At 39.2% G+C, this 19,135-nt stretch overlaps 1 protein-coding gene across 1 annotated transcript in view; it reads left to right on the top strand.

Moving 5' to 3' along the window:
- Positions 1-19,135, top strand: part of MRPS28 (mitochondrial ribosomal protein S28) — a 102,476-nt gene that overhangs the window by 59,315 nt on the left and 24,026 nt on the right. The window lies entirely within an intron of this gene.

Raw genomic sequence — 19,135 nt, 5'->3', positions numbered from 1 at the left:
TCACATATTGCTGAAGCTTGGCTTGGAGAATTTTGAGCATTACTTTACTAGTGTGTGAGATGAGTGCAATTGTGCGGTAGTTTGAGCATTCTTTGGCATTGCCTTTCTTTGGGATTGGAATGAAAACTGACCTTTTCCAGTCCTGTGGCCACTGCTGAGTTTTCCAAATTTGCTGGCATATTGAGTGCAGCACTTTCACAGTATCATCTTCCAGGATTTGAAATCGCTTCACTGGAATTCCATCACCTCCACTAGCTTTGTTCATAGTGATGCTTTCTAAGGCCCACTTGACTTCACATTCCAGGTTGTCTGGCTCTAGGTCAGTGATCACACCATCGTGATTATCTTGGTCGTGAAGATCTTTTTTGTACAGTTCTTCTGTGTATTCTTGCCATCTCTTCTTAATATCTTCTGCTCCTGTTAGGTCCATACCATATCTGTTCTTTATCGAGCCCATCTTTGCATGAAATGTTCCCTTGGTATCTCTAATTTTCTTGAAGAGATCTCTAGTCTTTCCCATTCTGTTGTTTTCCTCTATTTCTTTGCATTGATCGCTGAAGAAGGCTTTCTTATCTCTCCTTGCTATTCTTTGAAACTCTGCATTCAGATGCTTATATCTTTCCTTTTCTCCTTTGCTTTTCACTTCTCTTCTTTTCACAGCTATTTGTAAGGCCTCCCCAGACAGCCATTTTGCTTTTTTGTATTTCTTTTCCATGGGGATGGTCATGATCCCTGTCTCCTCTACAATGTCACGAACCTCCGTCCATAGTTCATCAGGCACTCTGTCTATCAGATCTAGGCCCTTAAATCTATTTCTTACTTCCACTGTGTAATCATAAGGGATTTGATTTAGGTCATACCTGAATGGTCTAGTGGTTTCCCCTACTTTCTTCAATTTAAGTCTGAATTTGGCAATAAGGAGTTCATGATCTGAGCCACAGTCAGCTCCTGGTCTTGTTTTTGCTGACTGTATAGAGCTTCTCCATCTTTGGCTGCAAAGAATATAATCAATCTGATTTCAGTGTTGACCATCTGGTGATGTCCATGTGTAGAGTCTTCTCTTGTGTTGTTGGAAGAGTGTGTTTGCTATGACCAGTGCATTCTCTTGGCAAAACTCTATTAGCCTTTGCCCTGCTTCATTCCATATTCCAAGGCCAAATTTTCCTGTTACCCCAGGTGTTTCTTGACTTCCTACTTTTGCATTCCAGTCCCCTATAATGAAAAGGACATCTTTTTTGGGTGTTCTAAAAGGTAGCTATTCTTATTTTCAGAAACATTTCTAATACTGTCCAGTAATAACTAAGAAATTCTGAAAAATTGTCACCTTCACCTATGGAAAGTCACCTTTACTCATGTGCTTAGCTGCTGAGTCATGACCCTATGGACTGTAGCCCACCAGTCTCCTCTGCCCATGGGGATTCTCCAGGCAAGAATACTGGAGTGAGCTGCCATGCCCTCCACCTGGGTTGGATCTTTCCAACCCAGCGATCAAACCCAAATCTCCCGCATTGCAAGCTAATTCTTCACAGCTGAGCCACCAGGAAATCCCAAGAATACTGGAGTGGGTAGCCCATCCCTTCTCCAGGGGATCTTCCTGACCCAGGAATTCAACCAAGTTCTCCTGCATTGCAGGCAGATTCTTTACCAGCTAAGCTACCAGGGAACTTTACTCACAGAACAAATGTTTTGACCAAAACCTTTGTTTCGAAATTTGATAAGTCATAGTTTTATAAAGTATATAACTGTTTTTGTTTTAAGCCACTGAGTTTTGGAGTGTTATCTTGCCAAGAAAAGGATAACTGGCATAGATTCTAGTACCTGAAAGTAGAATAATGATATAACAATAACCTAAAAATGTGGCTTTGGCTTTGGGACTAGGCAGTGGATTGAAGCTGTATGAACCTTGACATGTTAGTAGGAGCCTAAAGGACTTTACGGAAGCCATCAGTGAGGGCTTAGATGTTAGCAGAAGTTGAAGGAAAGGATCTTTAATGTAAAGTGGAGGAAATTTAGCAACATAATCACAATAATATGGAAAATTGAAAATGTACCTAAGGAACTAGATGATCTAGCTAAAGAACTTTCCAGACAGAGGTTAAAGGTAACCCTTTGGCTCCTTTTCCCCCTTATAATAAAATGATGAGAGAGGAGAAATAAACTAAAATACAAGATGCAAACTATAAATCAGCCAGGACTTGCTGGGTTCAAAAAATAAATTTATTTTTTCATTCTTAGCCTCTCCAGATAGTAGATGATTCTCAAATTAAGAATTGGTTTATGGGCAAAGGTGAAATCCAAGGGTGTTTTCAGGGAAACATGGTGTAAAGATGAAGTCAGCACATCACTATAAAACCTTTTATCAAGACCTCAGAATGATTTAATAAGGCGGTATCTTATAGACCCTTTTAAACAGACAAAAGGTTCTCTTCAAATCTTATGGCTGTGCCTCACTTATCTTCTTTCATTAAATAGATTAGATAGAGCTTCTAATATTCTTAAGGACATTATAGCAGTTTTAAAGTAAAAGAAGGTCTATCTCAACATTTATGGTGTGTCTTTGCTTTGATCTAATGGAGTGCCTTCTAGAATGACTCACAGAAAACTCCCAGAATTTTTAAGAGAATTGTATTGGAGGAGTCTCTGCTGGCTTTGACTAAAAGGAACGTAGACTGGCTAAAATGAAGAGGTATTTGGACTCGGATTTCTAAGGGGAGGTGCCAGGCTGAGAAAACTACCATTCTTCTGCAAATGCAGGCTGGATTTTTTGAAAAAGGAAAAATAATTCAGAGGAACCAAGAATGCAGAGGGCAGAGAAGAGCCCTGGAGAGATATTCCCAGGTAGTGAGACTAAGCCCTAATCAAGCAACTGGCAACATTGACTGGATTTCAGAGTTGTTACAATCTGCTATGTGCTTCCTATTTCCCCTCTTTTTAGAACAGGGGGTTTAGAGCAGTTACCTTATGCTTGTCCCACCACTGTTTGCTGGGTGTTTGTGTATAGGGTGTGCACTTTGTTTGTTTACCTCGGCTTGACCTAGATGACAAAACCTTGGACTTTGAGCCTCAGCCTGGTGCTATTTTTATAAATGAGACTTGTGGAGATGTTGGGCATGAAATGGAAATAATCTGTGGTCATCACTGGGCTGTGGTGATTTTTAAAACATATCCACAGACTCTCTGATGCTCCTCCCACCTGAGGTAGAATCCAGTTCCATTCCTTTTGAATACAGGCTTGCCTTACAGTATTCACTTCTCACAAATAGGAGGCCATGGAAGTGACTGAGGAAGTGACCTGACTTCTGAGGCTAGGTCATAAGGTGATCCTACCTCACTTTCTGCTTTGGAATTTAGCCACTATGCTGTGAGGGACCCCAGATCACATGGAGAGGCTAGAGGTAGGTATCCTGGGTGACAGCCCCAGCTGAGGTCCCAGCCATATCTGATGTCACACTCCATGCCTGGAAACCATGTGGGAAACCTTGGCTGAGAACTGCTGCCTAATTCGGGGTTGATAGGTTGCTTGGTCAGAGTGGTTATGAGTTTCGTTGTGTTTGGCAATTAATCTTTTTTTTTTCTTTTTTCAATATTTTAATTGAAGAATACCATTCATAAAGAAAAGTATACCAATTCTAAGTGTACAGCTCAATAACTTATCCCAAAGTGAACATACATATGTAACCACTACCCAGTTTAAGGAATTTGCTATGCCATGCTTAGTCGATCAGTCGTGTCCGACTCTTTGCAACCCCGTGACTGCAACCTGCCAGGCTCCTCTGTCCATGGAATTCGCCAGGCAAGAATACTGGAGAGGGTTGCCATGCCCTTCTCCAGGGGATCTTCCCCCCAGGGATTGAACCCAGGTCTGCTGTATTGCAGGCAGATTCTTTACTGTCTGAGCCACCAGGGAAGCCCAGTTTAAGGAAACTATTAATACTAGTACCTCAAGTGCCTCACATTTTCCCCCTCCCCCGCCCCACCAGTCCTCTCCCCCTCTCCTCTCCTCTCCCTGTGCAAAGGTCAGGCTTCTCCTGACATCTAATACCAGAGATGAATTTGGCTGGTTTTTGCCTTTGTTTAAATGGATCCGGTGGAGTAGGTGGTTTTTGTGTCTGGCTTCTTTTGCTAGCCTGTTGAGATGACTGTGTTCCTGTGTGTGACAGTAGTAGAGTCATTTTTGTTGCGGGACAGGAGTGTATTCATAGTAATGGAGTCGAAACCTCACTCTCCTCTGTGGTAGCAGGAGAACTTACGCACACCCCGTGTGTCATGCAGTATGCAAGCAGAGTGGTGGTGTGTTGTGTTTTTTTAATCGAGAGACAGCGGCTGCAGCCCGCAGAGTGCAGGCAGCTGCTACTCGATGTCTTGCACTGTGAGAGCACCTTTCTGACAGGTTCTCAGGCTCAAGTCTGAGGTCAGAACAGGACTAGGACAGAAACCCACTCTGCACTGACAGCTGCTCCCTTAGTCAGCGCACTGACTTCAGCCCCATGGCTTCCAAGGAATGTTTAATTAGTTTTCTCACCACCAAAAGTTATCTCTAAGAAAGCTGTAATCATGTGCTTTAACTGGTTTGGGGTTTTTGCAGTCAGTTATGATTTTTTTCCCCCAAATCTGATGAGATTTTTGTCCCTAAAGCTCAGATGCTTTACCTAACACAGATTTATCATTTCTCCAATTGTGAATGTCAGCATGCTGTCTTCTTTTTATGATTGTCCATGAATAGACCATTTGCTGTGCAGACTCAGGCAGCTCTCAGAAGACGCCTGACCATCTATTGTATCGAACAGCTGGCTCCCTGTAACAGAGAAACTGCTCCTGGGAAAAAAAGGACCTCTGTTGAGGGTGTGGGACCCTTCCTTGTGTGGAGGACCCAGATGTGTGGAGTAGGAGAACAGGGATGCCTCTGCTGGGGTGCTTTCCTTGATGATGGATTTGCTATGTGGAGATGAGATTCCAGACCATTTGGATCTTGATACCGGAATGCTCCATAGGAAGAACATTTCTACCTCTGCCCAGAAGCTCGTGTCATTCTCTTACCGGATATAATACAGTGACATATCTAGTTTCAGTGGAAATATGTTCCTATTCTCTGTTTATGTGGTACCCAGCTTGGACTTCCCTGGTGGCTCAGACAGTAAAGAACCTGTCTACAATGCAGGGGACCTGGGTTCGATCCCTGGGTCAGGAAGATCCCCTGGAGAAGGGGATGGCAACCCACTCCAGTATTCTTGCCTGGAGAATTCCATGGACAGAGGAACGTGGAGGGCTATAGTGCATGGGGTCACAAAGAGTCAGACATGACTGAGTGACTGACACTTTCACTTTTCACTGATGATGAGCTTGATTTTAGAAGGCCAAGATAGGAAGAGAAAGAAAATAGATCTAATAGAAAGTTGGCTTCTTTCTAATATACCATGTTAAATCTATCATGATGATTCACCTGAATCTATAGGAATAAATTTTTTTCTATCTAGTTAACTGTGATCTAGAAACCACTGAGAATATTCTAGCAAGTTTGAAAAGGGCATGTTTTTGAATGGTTTCGTTTAAAATATGAGCAGTGTAATATATAGAATTCACTCGGAGGAATAGGCAGTTATTTTTCACAGTTGATAAAATGGGTTCTAAGAGGTCTGTATTGCTATCAAAGCTGTAGTATCTTATATATCAAAATGTCTTCAGCGCTTAGAATGCTTCAGCTGCAATTAACAGAAAGTGCTACTCTGTCTTAAACAATAAGGAAATATATTAACTAACATCACAAGGAATCCAGAGGTAGGACAGTTGTGATTTAGTTGTGGTAAGTGCCCCGGGTCCTCCCCTTTGTCATTCTGTAGTCTAACTAGCTCTCCCCTCCATATAGGTTTGTACTCAGGCTGGTCTCTTTATGATCATAAATAGTGGTGACAGTACAAGTATCACGTCCAGAATTGACAGATTACACATGCAAAAAGGGAGTCTCTTATGTCTCTTTTAAGAGTAAGAAAACCTTCCCAAAAGTTCCCCTGCAAATATTCCTCCTTCTTTATTGGCTGGAATTTCAACATATGCCAAGATACGAAGCAGAATTGGTGGAAGAGACCACCATGACTGATTCAGACTTGTCAGGATCTGCTCGGGCTGGCTGCAAAATTTGCGAGATTCAGTACAGACTGAAAGTGTGATGCCCAAATCAGGAGCAAGGAAATTAATCTTCCCTTCCTGTGGTCCCACAACCCTAATTCACTGTGGGGGACAACCCCAAAGGATTGCTACCTGTATGCCAGGGTGCCCAGGGGAACCTGGATTGCAGATGAGTGAGGGGCTCCTGGACTTGTGTGCAGGCCCCCCACTGTGGGTGGAGGGTGGCAGTGGAGTGTGGGCTTTTCCTCACTGATCATGGCATGGAGGAGGGGAGCTGAGACCTTGCCCTAGGAAGTCAAGACTACACGCAAGTCAAGGCTTGAAGCCTTGAGTGCATACACCATTGTTTCATCATATTTCACTTAAAAATACAAATGTAAAGGTTAATTTATTAAAAATTTCAAGTCAAGGACCATAAAGCATGACCCCAAACACAGGCCTCTCTGTGCATGAGGCCCCAAGTGACTGCACTGGTCACACACTCATGAAACTAGCCGAGAGATCTCCTTGGGGTGGCCCACTCTCCACCAACTCATAATGATCAGAATAGAAGGGCTTCCCAAGTGGCACTAGTGTTAAAGAATCCGCTTGGCCAGGACAGGAGGTATAGGTTCGATCCCTGGGTCAGAAAGATCCCCTGAAGTAGGAAATGCAACCCACTCCAGTATTCTTGCCTGAAAAAGTCCACAGACAAAGGATCTTGGCAAGTTACAGTCCATGGGGGTCACAAAGAGTTGGACAAGAGTGAGAGACTGAGCATGCGTGCACAAAGACTACCAAAACTAGACCCAAATGTCCCAAGAAAAGAGAACTGCAGACAATATCTCATGAATTTGGATGTAAAAATCCTTAAAATGCTAGCAATCCAAAAATAACTTTTTAAAGGAATCTTGACCCAAGCGTAGTTTTTTCCTCCGGGAATGTAAGCTTTGCACAGTGTAATTTATCATGTTCTTAGAATAATATAATCAGCCATAGAGCATTTGACAAAATTCAACACACATTCGGTAGTAAACATTCAGCAAGCTAGATATAGAAGGGAATTTCTTCAACTTAATACAGACATCTGTGAAAAACCGACAGGGCTTCCCCGGTGGCTCAGCGGTAAAGAATCCACCTACAGTGCAGGAGTCGCCAGAGATGCAGGTTTGATCCCTGGGTTGGGAATATCCCCTGCAGGAGGGCATGGCAACCCTTTCCAGCATTCTTGCCTGGTGAGTCCCGTGGACAGAGGAGTCTGGCGGGCTGCAGTCCATAGATCCAAAGGGTCGGACACGACTGAAACGACTTAACACGCACGCGTGAAGAACCTACAACTAGGATCAAACTTGCTGATATATTTTTTTCTTTAAAAGTAACTGGAAATTTTAGAAATTATGTAAAAACAAAGAAAGAAGAAAATGAGTCATACCACTGGCAAATGACCCTTGGAAATATAACAGTGTGTTGCAGTCTGAGAATTTGTTTCCCAAGTAGGATATCTTGAACAGAGGAGGACTGAATGATATTTTTAAAAGCTAGCTATAATTTTGGCAAATTGGTTCTCTTCCTATAAGATTTTGAACCTCCAAGTGAATATTAAATTTGATTTCAGTTTAAAAAAAAAAAGGTAAACTCTTTTGGCTAGGAGAATTGTTTGTATTTTCAGTAGTAGGAAAGAACTTATGTTCCAACATCTATTCCTTCTTCCCTTCAAGCAAACACATATTAAGAGAGCAATCCAAGAATGCCACAGTGTAGTGTATCAAAACATGACTGTTGTCATAGAATTTTCTAAGTTTTTTCTAGGTGGAGGAAAGGGTGAGATGAGCCCAGAAGAGAGGTACCAGATGACTGCTATAGTTAAGATGTGATTTAACTTTGACTTAATGATTTAACTTTGGGCAATGGTATGTGCAGGTTAGGAAGCAACAGTTAGAACTGGACACAGAACAGCAGACTGGTTCCAAATAGGAAAAGGAGTATGTCAAGGCTGTATATTGTCACCCTGCTTATTTAACTTATATGCAGAGTACATCATGAGAAACGCTGGGCTGGATGAAGCACAAGCTGGAATCAAGATTGCCAGGAGAAATATCAGTAACCTCAGATATGCAGATGACAGTACCTTTATGGCAGAAAGTGAAGAAGAACTAAAAAGCCTCTTGATGAAAGTGAAAGAGGAGAGTGAAAATGTTGGCTTAAAGCTCAACATTCAGAAAATGAAGATCATGGCATCTGGTCCCATCACTTCATGGGAAATAGATGGGGAAACAGTGGAAACAGTGTCAGACTTTATTTTTTTGGGCTCCAAGATCACTGCAGATGGTGACTGCAGCCATGAAATTAAAAGTTGCTTGCTTCTTGGAAGAAAAACTATGACTAAGCTAGACAGCATATTAAAAAGTAGAGACATTACTTTGCCAACAAAGGTCTGTCTAATCAAGGCTATGGTTTTTCCAGTAGTCATGTATGGATGTGAGAGTTGGACTGTAAAGAAAGCTGAGCACCGAAGAATTAATGCTTTTGGACTATGGTGTTGAAGACTCTTGAGAGTCCCTTGGACTGCAAGGAGATCCAACCAGTCCATCCTAAAGGAGATGAGTCCTGAGTGTTCACTGGAAGGACTGATGTTGAAGCTGAAACTCCAGTACTTTGGCCATAATGCAAAGAACTGACTCATTGAAAAAGACCCTGATGCTGGGAAAGATTGAAGGCGGGAGGAGAAGGGGGCGACAGAGGATGAGATGGTTGGATGGCATCACCAACTCAGTGGACATGAGTTTGGGTAAACTCCGGGAGTTGGTGATGGACAAGGAAGCCTGGCGTGCTGCAGTCCATGGGGTCGCAAAGAGTCAGACATGACTGAGTGAACTGAACTCAACTGATTGGATATGTAAGGCAAGAATGGGTTCATGAACTATTTAGACAGTATTAAGCCATGGAATTGATATTTAAAATTGAGCATTGATGTCAAAAAGATTTTTTAGATTTCTATTTTAAGAACCTTGGATAAGCAAAATTTGCTCTTGAAATTGTGTTAGACCTTTTTGGATGGGTTCCTAACACAGATTTAGTAGTGTTAGGAAGATTTCTCACTAATCTCTTTCACTCTCATTTTTTTTTTTTAATTTATTTTTTTTAATTTTATTTTATTTTTAAATTTTACAATATTGCACTAGCCTTGCCAAACATCGAAACGAATCCGCCACAGGCACACCCGCGTTCCCCATCCCGAACCCTCCACCCTCCTCCCTCCCCCCCACTCCCTGGGTCGTCCCAGTGCACCAGCCCCAAGCCTCCAGTACCGTGCATTGAACCCGGACTGGCGACCCGCCTCACACATGATACGTGTATGGTATCACTCTCATTTTAAATTAGGGCTTTATAGTGTACCTTACAGTATTGTTTGAAGGACATACTGAGTTAACATTAAGAATATTATACTTAGCACATATTAAGTGCTCAGGAAATGTTAGCTATTATCAATGACAGCTATCCAGTGTGAGCCTAAAACATACTGTGAAAGTTGCTTTGTCATGTCCGACTCTTTGCGACCCCATGGACTATACAGTCCATGGAATTCTCCAGGCCAGAATACTGGAGTGGGTAGCCATTCCCTTCTCCAGGGGATCTTCCCAACCCAGAGGTCGAACCCAGGTCTGCCACATTGCAGGCAGATTGTTTACCAGCTGAGCCACTAAGGAAGCCCCAAAGCACATGCTCAGTGCTCAGGAAATGTTAGCTGTTTTTCTTCTGATTAGGAAAGAATTGCTTGTGTGGACTTTTTCTTTTGTTCTCTCCCACTTTTTAGACTGTAGAGTTTCTATATAGTTTTGAAAAATTTGAAGTCATTCAATATATTAAATTTATTCAGGTAAAGCTAGCTAAAGCAAGCTGCAAAATTCTAATGGCTTACAACTATTTCTCACTCATGTAACACTGCCATGTCACTCACTGTTCCTGGGTGATGGCTGGTGATGTAAAGACCCAGACTCCTTCCACGTTACGGCTCCACCATTTTCAGCACATTTCCAAGGTCACAGTGCTCGTATGGATCAAACTGATGGAAAAGGGAGACTGTGAAAGGCATTCCCACTGCTTAAAATTAAATTCTTTGGTCTTTGTGTGACCAACCTCTTTTCTGCTAATATTCTATTGGTCACATGACTCCACCTCAACAAAAAGGTGCTGGGAAATATAATCCTTGCCCTCCCAGCAGCAGTTTATACTTTTCCTTATTGATGAAACTTGATTTGGTTTCTAGTTTTTAACTATTATGAATATTATGAGCATTAGCATTCTTCTTTATGTCTCCAGAGACAAATGCCTTTGTTTCCTTATATCATCTTGAAAGCTTGTTTGGTTAAAAACTATATATATATTTTTTTTTTCTGTTTTATTAAATACTTCCAAATTGCTAACATCATTTTTCCATTTAAAACTCAAAGTTTATGGCTGGTTGCCATTTTCCCTCATATTCATCAAACTTTGGGTATTTTAAGTCTTAAAGACTTTGGCAGTCTAATAGATGATGTGTTTTGATTTGGTTTTTCCTTATCACTATAAAATGATTTTGAGCCTCTTTTTCATATAGTATCCAGTTAGGTTTTCCCTCCTATGAACTGACTGTTCATTTTCTTCATCTATTTCTTTCTTTGCTGTTTTTTTCTTTTTCCAGCTGATGCATGTGTGTGTGTGTGTATATATATGTATATATAATATTTTCTAGATATTCTTTCTTGTAAATGTTACAAATTACTTCTTTTCAAACTGTCTTTATGTTTTACCTTGTACCTTTTCCACAGTGACTTATCATGCAAAGATTTTAAATTTTGGTGTAGTCAACTCTGCCCAACTTTTCCTTCAGGAATGTCTATTGTTAAGTCTTAAAACACAGCCTTCAAATTCTATTCACATTCTTCCCATCAAGGATGGATCTGTACCTCCTCTTGAATCTGAGCCATGTGGTTCTTTGAACAATAGACTGAACAGAGGTGACATTGTGGCAGTTTGGGGGGCCCAGGGTTTAAGAAACCGGTAACATGTAATTCCTATTTCATGGGATATTTTTGAAGTAAAACCCCCATCCTGTGAGGAAGCCCAAGCCGGGTAGGATGTTTCATGTGGACAGCAACTAGCAGCCAGTTCTCACCTCCCAGCTTTGCGAGTGAGCCTTTTTGGAGATGGATCCTCCAGTCCCAGCCCAGCCACCCCAGCAGACATGTGGAGCAGAGATGATCTGTCCTTGCTGAGTCCTTGCCACACTTCAGATTCTTGAGCATAGTAAATGATTGTTGTTACTTGAAGCCACTGTTTTAGGGCAATTTTTTATCCAGCTGTCATAATTGTATTCTGTGTATCTTTCCTACCTTGAGGTCAAAAAGATGTTTCCCATTTTTGTACAATACAATTTATTGAATGATTCTTCCTTTTTCCTACAAGATTAAAATGCTTTCTCCATTATATACTAAGTTCCCTACTTAGGTTTGTTTCAGCATTATTTATTCTCAGTTCTCTTGCTGAGGGATTTTAGAAAAGTAAATTTATAAACGCACTGCCTTTTGGTTAAGCTTCTTTCCAACATCCCTCTAGTTGTTCTCTTTGCATGGTTATATATGTATATTTTTCTCTAATATGATAAAAGGTCTCTGAATGGCTTTCCATGTGACCAGGGTGCCAGGACTTTCAAAAATTATATACTAGTTTTGTTGAAACTTGTTATATGTTTTGTATGAAGTCACATGTTCGTATGCTGATCAATCTGTATTATTAATAAACACCCCTTGATAGTATTAGTTGATTTGCAGTTTTGTGTTTGACAAAATTATAGCTTTAAATAGGATTAATTTAAAGTATACATATCTTACTGCTCTTCTATATTGACCTAAGTAAGTGTGGTTATGCCCTACTCTTGGGCTCCTTTTGTAGATAATGATAACCTCCAAAGAAATTTGAAGTAGGTGAAGACTAAGATACTTCTTACAACATCATTGTCAAGTTATAATGAAAGCAAATCTCAGACCTGATTCTGCTGCACCTAAAGACACACATAGAAATGTGTTGCTTAAGTATTAACAAGGCACAAAGGAGTGCTCGAAATAGGAGGAAAACTGTACTCGGAATAGGAGGATATCCCTCTTCTGAGACCTCACAGCGGCTCTGACCAACATCTTGCAGAAAAGGGGATACTGCAAAGGAAATTCTGCCTCCTTCATATGAGCAACAGGCAAGCAGAGTCTTCCACAATTCAGACTGAAGAAGGAATGTTGGATTTAAAGGAGGGCATGGTCCATCAAGGAAAGCATCTATGCCCACTTGATCCCTAGGCTCTTCTCATGAAAGAATGGCACAAGTTGATAAAATACTATTTATTCAGCCCATATTTCTTAAATGCTTTTTATTTCCCAAATGGTACCCCATTTTTAATATTCATCATGCTGGTTATAGGCCTCTGTGTGACTGATAGTTGCTCAGTTATGCCTGACTCTTTGCAACCCCATGGACTGTAGCCTGCCAGGCTCCTCTGTTCATGGAATTCTCCAGGCGAGATTACTGGAGTAGGTTGCCATTTCCTTCTCCAATAGGCCTCTATATTCACCAGCAAAACCTCTTCTGACAGTATGGTGATTAGCAAAAGGTCAGTTGTCCTCTGAAATAAAGATGTTAGAGGCACTTATAGGGGCTACCTTTAGAATATGGGTTTTTTGGGTTTTTCTTAATGACTACAGTTGACCATCCTCTGAAACGTATGTAAGTATAATTTTAAATATTTCAAAGTAAATTGCAGACATCCTGATCAAGTATGGTATGCAATATTTTTATTAAAGTAAACATGTCTTCTAAAACAGAAATCTAAATATCAGATCTGTTTGTAAACTCTATGTAGACTTTAATCCATATGAAATGTATACAAAGTGGACCATTTTAATGAAATAGAAACACTCTTATAAATGTTAGTTCCCATCAAATTATTGTCAATCTCAAAGTCAGTTGTACCCTGGGATGATTATCAGATTATTTTGAAGCTTTATAACAGTGTTAATGTTAGAAAAATCTATTATTGTTTGTAACTCTTAAATTTTTGTATACAAATCTGTAAGATTTTTTATTGCTTAATTTATTAAAATTAAAATAGAAATCAGTACTGTTTATGTAATAGTGAGGTTTTGCCTCTGTGCATAGAATGGTGAAGAATCTAAAATTTTAAATATCAAAAACCATGTAATATCCCACAGAGAAAACAATTTGGAAATAGGACGTGTCATTGGTAGAAATTAGTAGTATTCATCCTCTCTTGGTCTCTTGTAACTATTGTCACATAGCACACTCTACAGCAGTATGATGGGCAGGCAGCTGCCTGCGCCGCCATTGCCAGTACCAGAGATTTTTCTAGGCCTTTAGCGCTCTTCTTTCATCTGTAAAGACAGGCAAGGCAGCTGTCTTTATATATTGTTGTAGTGTTGGTTGGCATGGTTTGCTATGGCAGCTGCTAGCCTGACTTCACAGCTGGGGAAATAGCACTTGGTATTAACAACAAAATTTAACAGAAGTATGAAAAAGACAATTGGCAGGGGCTGGGTTGAGTCTTTTAATCTTAGATCTTGGCCAATTCAAATGGAATAGGGCTATTGATTCCTGTAAAAATATAGATAATTAATGGAAAGAGAGTGAAGTAGTTTTAATTGAGTTTCTTACTAGCCTTTTATTTCCCTCACAATCTACCCTTCCTGAGTTATTTAGGACAGGGACATATACAACTGTTTTATTCAAAAGTAGGTCCACATATTAAAAATTCCTTTTATCTATAGACCTCAAAAAAATGAGGTTTTATCTTAGGTTAGCCATAGTTATAATGACTTGTTAGAAACTTTAAAAATACTAATTTTTAAGTATTTTAAAAACAATCTTAAGACGAGCTTAATTAACTTTAGATGATAAAAGCATACAAATAGTGGTCTGGTATTGCACAGAGATGAGTTTTGATGAAGTCAGCGAATACGCTGGTATTCTTGGGAACGGTTGGATAAATTCACATTGACCCATAACAACTCTGACTCCAGGCCTAGAAGTACTGGTCCTCTCGGCTTTGTTCACAGAAATTTTATGAAAGAAACTAGTGTCACAGGACCAGATGGATACAAACATTGCCTGGAATTGGTCATTTAGCCAGAAATTTGGGGATAATTCTGGCATTTTGAGACTCATCTTCAAAATCCCAGAAATGTCACGCCTTCACTTTGAGCAGAATCAGTTCTTGAACCCAAGCCATCCTGAGGTAGCTGCAAAGCACAGTTTATGCTGTTGAAAATGTATGGCTCTCTTGAAATTGTGACCTTACCTTTACCCATCTTCCAAGTGTATTGCTTCCTTAGGTGCAGCCTGGCCTGGCCAGGGGAGTCAGTGTAATTTCTGTCATCATCTCCTTACCCACTTCTCTATGGGATTAGAAAATCAAATGTTCTCATTTTTACCCAGGTAAAAATTTTTTAAATACTTGTTTATTTATTTGACTGTGTCTCAGGTCTTAGTTGGAGAAGGCAATGGCAACCCACTCCAGTACTCTTGCCTGGTAGGCTGCAGTCCATGGGGTCGCTAAGAGTCGGACATGACTGAGCGACTTCACTTTCACTTTTCACTTTCATGCATTGGAGAAGGAAATGGCAACCCACTCCAGTGTTCTTGCCTGGAGAATCCCAGGGACGGCAGAGCCTGGTGGGCTGCCGTCTGTGGGGTCGCACAGAGTGGGACATGACTGAAGCGACTTAGCAGCAGCAGCAGCAGCAGGTCTTAGTTATAGCATGCAGGATCTTCTCAGGCTTCTGTGGGTGTGCAGACTTAGTTGTACCCGGCATGTGTTACCCCCAGGTTTTAAGGTCACCATTCTCAGACATCTTGTCCCCTCAGTAAGAAATTCTGTGTGCACTAGAGAGTCTTAGGTTGAGTCTCAGACCTCCAGGTGCTTTATCTGATGTAGCTTACTTACTAACCTCTTTAACAAATTTTCTTGCCATCTGACCACATTAATCCAAGTTAAATGCACATACTACACTTTTCCTTTTTCCATAGCAGTGGTCAAAGTAATTAGCATGAGCATGAACGTGAAATACATTTTTCACCTTAATCCCTTTTGCCCTGCTGTCCAATACTCATTATAAATTCTTGTGGTGGATAGTATAATGGAAGATATATCTATCTTCTCTTTAGATCTGAATAAATTGTTGACAGTTTTCTCCTTCTTTTGCAAGTAACACTGAACTTAACTTTTCAACATTTAAAACCAAACTTCTCAAATTCATTTTCAGCTCATTAGTTAATGCCAGCTAATTTTGACTTTAAAGAAAAAAATAGAACCTAAAATCTTGGAGGAGCTGTATTTCAGGCTCCTATTGATTTAGAATGGCTGTATACATCCTTTTGATTTAGGAAGACCAAGGGCAGGAGGTTTGACTTGGTGACTTCTCAGAGCCTCAAGAAGGTAAATTTTATACTATATTTAGTTTGTTCTGTTCTGCAGATGCCTTTCTTAATCAGTAATGGCTTAGTGTGGGGAACTTAGTGTGAGCTTAGTGTGAGTATTGAACATCTCTGGGTTTGAGATTGTACAAACACAACAACAAGGGCCTACTGTATAGCACAGGGAACTCAATTCAATATATTGTAATAACTTATAATGGAAAAGAATCTAAAAAAGAACATATATATACATATATAACTAAATGTATATATTAACTAAATATATATATATATAGCTGAATACATGTATAAATAAAACTGAATCACTTTGCTGTACACCTGAAACTAATATATTGTAAATCAACTATACTTCAATTAAAATTTTTAAAAAAAATTATACAAATGCAAGGATGTGGAAAATAATAGTTGTATCTTTGTGCCATTTAAAGCATCTTTCAGAGGGAGCAAATAGATCAAGATGTTACATTCCCACATTTGGAATTGAGGAAGGGCTGGAATAGTTGAGCTTTTCATACATTTCTCCAAATGATTAAATTTATAAAGCAGCAACCAGTGATTGATTATATGTCTTACTTTTTTTAAAGACACTTATTTTTCTAATGTCCTGCTAATCTAACATTTTAATTTTATATTTAAGCATAGGATTGTATCACTGATTTCTCTATCAGTAGGGGAAAAGGGATTATGCATATTCACAAATGATGGTTTCTTTTCAGGTATTTCAACACGTAGGTCCAAAAAATCATGAAATATAATCAATGTTACATGCTTCATTGCATTTTTCTCGTGTGAGAAAACTTTGAACAAATCTTTCTACCCAGGGGTGCTATAGATTGTTTGTACTGTCAATAGGTTCCTCCATTTCTTTTGTCCAGTACAATACACCTCCTTGTCCCTTTCTTTGAGAGTGGTGGTAGAATTTCACCTACCATTTAAAATGTAGATGATGCATTGTTGGGGAAAGTTGGCCTTGAAAAAAGTAGTTTAAATCTGAGTGAATTATCACCTAGGTTGTGCTTGTACCTAGACTAGCAACCCGATACTGTGGGAAAGCTACACGCCACCTTTAGAGATGGTGAAAAAAGAAAGATTCTGCTGTATAGTTTCTTTTTTCTTTTTTCTCTTTGTTTTTTTTTATTTTTTTAAATTGTGAAAGTATGATAACACATTTACAGGAGACTTGGAAAATACAGAACAAAGTTAGGTATAGTTCCACTATATATCACAATTATTCTGTAAGTAGATAAATTAAGATTTGTAGTTGGAATTTCAATATCAAACTTTCAAAAATAACACAGTGAGGGGACATATGTATACCTGTGGCTGATTCATGTTGACATTTGACAGAAAACAACAAAATTCTGGAAAGCAATTATCCTTCAATTAAAAAATAAATTTATTTAAAAATTAATAGAATAAATATGCAGAAAAGTAGAAGGATATAGTTCTGCTGTGTAGTTTCTTGGGCTGTGAAATAAAGTCAGGGCTTCTTAATCATTTGCCTGTTGTTCTTTTCAAATTTATAGTATGCACCCCATCCTATAAGACTGATTTCAAAAGCAAAATTTATAAGAAAAGCTTTAAAAATCACTTATTTAGAATAAGACTCCGATAATGATAGCTCTTCAGAACAAAGCAGAGAACCTGAAAATAATGTGGAATTCTGAAAACAGTGGCCACAGAACTTCTGTGTTAAAACCTAGTATCTTCTTATTAGATATTTTCTGCTCAATATGTAATCCCTTAATTTTATCCCAAATGTAAAGAAGCAGAACATCTGGGGATGAGGCCCAGAAATCAGCCTTTAACACATCCCTCAGCTACTTCAAGTGCTTACTCCAAATGAATGTTTGTATAATTCCAACGCTTGTAAAGAGCTTCATTAACCTGTAATTTCTTAGTAAGATTTTTTTTTGGTTTCTCAGCTAAGAGGAGATCAGAAGTGGTTTACTTATAAAAACTAAATGGGAAATTGAGGCAAGTACCAAGTCATCTTAATGATGACTGAGACCATGCTGGGCTTTTTTTTCTTTACGTTTTACCTCTTATTATAACATTGCTTGTACAGTAAAATTTTAGATGCAGTTCTAAGTGACCTAAAAAAGGCAAGGAATTATGTATATTTTAGGCAACTCTGACTAGGTATACATACTCCTTCAAAATCACCATGTACTCAAAATCACTCAATACTCAATAATGACCTATATGGGAAAAGAATCGAAATAAAAAAAGAGAAAAAGAGAGAGTGTGGGTCCATGTGCATGTATAACTGATTCACTTTGCTATACACCTGGCACTAACGCAACATTGTAAATGAACTAACCTCCAATAAAAATTTAATAAATAAATTATCATGCAGGCAAAGTGTTAAAAGATTAACAGAATGATTAATGGCTGATTGATGACTTGGATGATATTTGATTGCTTGACTGTATCGTGATGGGACTTTAGGAATCAATAAGCCCCTCAGCGAGCAATGACTTTGTCAAAGGAGTTTTGACCCACTTTGAAATGTGTAAGAATGTGGTGTGACCACAAAAGGTATTTTATTCCAGTGTAAGCAAAATCATCCTGAAGGGAAGGATGAAAAGCATTCATGAAACCAGGTGGCTGAATCCAGTCTTAAGAAATTCATAGAGAAACTCTGCCCTAATCTTTCAATAAACGTCAAAAACTATGATTGCTAGTGCCTATCAATAGAAACTAGAAGTAATAGTCACTACAGACATCTTGCCACCCTCCTCCCCTTTCCCACAGGCAGAGAATGCCCACTCATGGATTTTGTGTTAAATGTTTGGTTTCACTTAATAGTCTCAAATGTATGTAAAGATTAATTTTGTTTCTTTTTCATTTGTTTATGTGGTCAAATCAAAAATTCCCTGAACAGAAAACCCATTTATATCTGTTAGTTCAGCTTCTTTGGATGTCAGGTTAGAACTTGACAGTCTGCTGTGCCTTTTTGACAGATTTGCAAAAAGAAAAAAAGAAAATCATTGTCCAGTTATCTATAAATTCTCATATCAAACATGTGGTTTGGATCTAACTTGTACTATAACAAATGGACTTTGCAGGTGTCTTGAGGAGAGGGAAAACACTGGTAACAAGTAAGGTATCTTTGATCTGATGCTGTTACTGCTGAAACTACAACCATAAGGGGTCCTACAATTTCAGCATTGTATCAGTCTACTTCTCTTGACTCGATAACTTGGTAAAAAGAGCACTGACTGGGACTTCCCTGGCAGCCAGGAGTAAGACGCCATACTTCCAATGCATGGGGTTAATTTTACTTCTGAATGTATTTGAGCATATATTAGTGAACATAAGTTTACTTATGAACTTTAATTTTACTTATGAACATATTTGGTCATATCGAACATAAAGAATGGATGGACAAGTTAGCATATAGAATAATAATACTTTAAAAACATCACATGAACTCTGTGTCCAGTGAGAGGAAATCCAGATCACAAAGCAGGACACTTTTTATTGCTTTTCCAGTGATGGCTTTTAAATACTACGTAGTAAACTGGTGTCAATTAATAGAGTACAGCTCTGT

Source organism: Bison bison, unplaced genomic scaffold (assembly GCF_000754665.1).
Source record: "Bison bison bison isolate TAMUID 2011002044 unplaced genomic scaffold, Bison_UMD1.0 scf7180017864491, whole genome shotgun sequence".
Taxonomy (NCBI): domain Eukaryota; kingdom Metazoa; phylum Chordata; class Mammalia; order Artiodactyla; family Bovidae; genus Bison; species Bison bison.
Note: the sequence above shows the minus strand (reverse complement) of the source record. Positions and strands in the feature narration are given on the sequence as shown.